Here is a 3,707-nt window from a genome sequence, read left to right as displayed (position 1 = left end):
ACATGTTTTGGCAAATATCATCCTATAAAATTACTGTGACTAAGGAAATCATACAGCACAATTTGTGAACATGTTTTGGCCAATATCATGCTATTTAACTACTTTAAATAAATGAATAACCATTATAAACTACTTTACGGTGATAACAGATTCTTTATTTAATTTTATTTTTCGCCTTCCGAACAGATCCGCTTCCTCGGACTACATCTAGACAAATGATTAATCTGGAATCCTCACACAAGACTTAAAAGGCAGAAAAGTGCACGTAGATTCTAACAATTACAGCACTTTCTAGACAAACGGTCAAAACTTCCAATTACAAAAGACTGATCTAAGTAAATAAAATCATACATAAAGACCTTAATGTTCCACATGTAACTGGTCTGGTCCGAGCCAGATATCATTCCTTCCATTATAAACTCCCTAAACACCCAAACCCATTAGTTTCTAACCTTGCATCCTCTTCCATTCCTGGCAATTCTCCGAGGCACCTGAAAAGAAGATGGCCACGAGATTTTCACCAATAGATAACATGTCTCTACAAGTCTGATCATACCATTATGACCTTACATCAAATTTACTATATGTATTATTATATACAGTGGTGAATGTCAATAAATAAACAATAAAAAAAAAAACGTTTTAAACAGCAATATTTTGTTTCTGAAAAACACTCTTCTCTTCTTTTATCGATTAGTATCGATGAGTTATTTTTAAGAAAGCAATTACTAATGCTACGATAAATGGAGAGTCCATTAAATACGAAGCACTTCATTATGACAAGGGGATGTCAGGTTAATAACAGTTATCTCTCTATCAAAGAATATTTCCTGTCTACAGTTTATTTGGAACTGTTAATGAAGTTAAGACTATAGCAACTATGACTATGTTTTGTTCCAAAGCTGAGAAGAAAACTGAATCGACCGGATGAATTCGTTCGTAGTAAACTGCAGCGGAAGCTTCGAGGCGTTCCAGGAGATATGCCGTATCCCGTCCTACGCCGCAGTGTTCCCCTTCCGTTTCAAGAACGATAGGGTCGTCCTCAGCAAATGGCGATTGTTTTTCAGCATCACAGCCTTCGGAATATTGACTTATCAAGCTGGTCTGCTACTGCTGTGGCCTAGCAACTCCCACATAGCATCACCTCTCATATACCTAGGTTACTGCGTCGAGCAGATCAGCGTCAAAGTAGCGCTTTTCATCGGATTATTCTGCACGACGTGGCACCACTCCTCCTGGACGCAGATGCTCCTCTGCCTCCGTCAGGTGGACCAGTCACTCCGCGAAAACGGTCTATTCTGGACATGCCGAATCATATATCCGGTCGATGGAATCTATGTTTTCTGCATAATTGCTCAGACGTGCCACCACGTCATCATCAGATCCAAAACGTGGTACACTTACTCGAAAGTGGTCACGTACTACTCTTCGATGTTGATGCTATTCATCGTCACATTACAATTCAACCGTTTGTTACTCTTCATCTGTTCAGGTTTCAAGATGATTCAAGACTGCCTCTTCGATACTGTTGTAAGCAAGAATAGTTTTCACAAGAGCAAGCAACTAGAGAAACTGATCATCCTCTACCAGCTACTTTACAGAGCTTCCAATCTCTTGAATAAAATCTATTCTCCACAAATCCTCTTGATCCTCTTCACCAGCTTTCTCATATCCACTGTGAACATTTACTACGTCTACGTATCACTCTACGTCTCCTCGGACTCTGACTTCTCTGAGAACGTTCTCAAGTTGTCATGGTTGATCTCGTACTCTTCCTTCTCAGTGATACTCATTCATCCTTGCACTGTAATTTATAAACAGGTACGTATATATTTTTTTCATCGAAATGATTAATTTAATTAATTAGAGAGAGAGAGAGAGAGAGAGAGAGAGAGAGAGAGAGAGAGAAATACTTTATTTATTTATATATGCTGCCTAAATACATTAAGTTGCTATCTCACACAGCATACTTATCAATCCGTAATCGGACATACATACATTACACATACAGGGTATAATCATAAAAAAAAAGATACAATAATGGATATAATAAACAATTTTTTTCACCCCTACAGTTTCCTTCTACAATCCATTTCGGTCTGTACAACAAATACAAATGTTTCATTCATTCCTATTTTTTTTTCACATTTCTGCTCCTCCCATTTCAGCCTTTCACAATTATTCAATTCACCCGATCAACAAATTCCCTCTCCGGAATTCACCCTCCTAGATCCTCTTCAGTGACCCGCTAAACAAATTCAATATTAGACGGTAATGTGAGATCAGACCATCATTCATAGTCACAGCAGTAGATCAGTTTACCAAGAACAAACAAATAGATACATTTTACAAGAATAAGAATAACACATAGATTAAAAGAAAAATATAAAAAAAAAAAAAAACCGGTTACAGGAAACACTTGAATGGATAAATAAGTTTAAAAAAAAACACACAAAAAAATAATTTTATATAAAAATATAATATAATTAATAGTGAATTAATACTTCAAAGCAGTTTTGAGATTTTAATGAAATAATTGAAAAGTTTTCTATCAAGATTGTGTAAAATTTCAAATTCGAGGTTTCGATGGATATACGTTTTGAGGTTTTTTAAGTCCAAATAGCCGAGTTTCGAAAAATGGTCTGTGTGTGTTGTGAACATTCTGGCTCAAAGACTGTTTACCAACGTAAGCATTTTATTTATTTTTTTGGAAGATTGAAATTTTATATTTTTATATAAACATAATAATAATATTCTTTATTTAATATGGTTTTGATCCCTTTAGAATGGTATTACAGGCTTCAAAATGAGATTTTAGAGCTTTAGAGTAGAATACAAAATAAAAATTAATTTATAAACCATCATAAAATATAATGAATTTGAAATGATAAAAATTAAAACAGTATTTATAAAATAAAATTAGGACAAATAAAATAAAACCATATGTCAATATATAAAACATAAGGTGACTAACTTCTCATAATAAATAAAAAAATAAAATGATAATAAATCATATATAATGATCAACAGCTTAAAGAAATTAAACCAAAAATAATAAATGGAAAGGCACAATTTTTGCTAATATACATATTTACAAGTATAAACGAAAATCTAAAATATCAAATACAGAAATTATATAAACCAACGGTATTTTTTTATTACTATGAAAAAGTTAATAACAAAAAAAATTAAAAATAACTTAAATAAAAATACATATTTCACACTAAACAACATCGATCTAAATACTTCTTTTAATTGTATAAATTATTTAGTAATATAATGTAAAATATTTTGTAAATTAATAGCACTCTTTCATAACAAAACACTATCTACAACATTATATGTTTTAAATAGCGTATAATAAATATATGCGCTTGTTGTTGCCACTGTGACTGCAATACTTGCCACCATCTTCAGATTACGAGGGACTGCTATCTACAATTGATACTTTTTTTATTTATTTATTTAACTGTTTCGACCACTAGCCATTTACACTGGATTTACAAAGTAGATTACAGTTGACATGTTCAAAAAGTTACAATTACAAAAGTGAGAAAGTTACAAATTTATAATTACATATTAACAATTACAATTTATATTTTATATATGACCTCTTCCCCTACAATATCCTTTAATAATACCCCACTTATTCCTGTCGAACAGATCCGTTACTTAAGACTACATCTCGACAAACGACTGACATGGAA

This window comes from Halyomorpha halys, unplaced genomic scaffold (genome assembly GCF_000696795.3).
Source record: "Halyomorpha halys isolate HHAL.00 unplaced genomic scaffold, Hhal_1.1 Scaffold42.1, whole genome shotgun sequence".
NCBI lineage: Eukaryota > Metazoa > Arthropoda > Insecta > Hemiptera > Pentatomidae > Halyomorpha > Halyomorpha halys.
The sequence above is the reverse complement of the archived record's forward strand: the minus strand, read 5'-3'. Positions refer to the sequence as shown.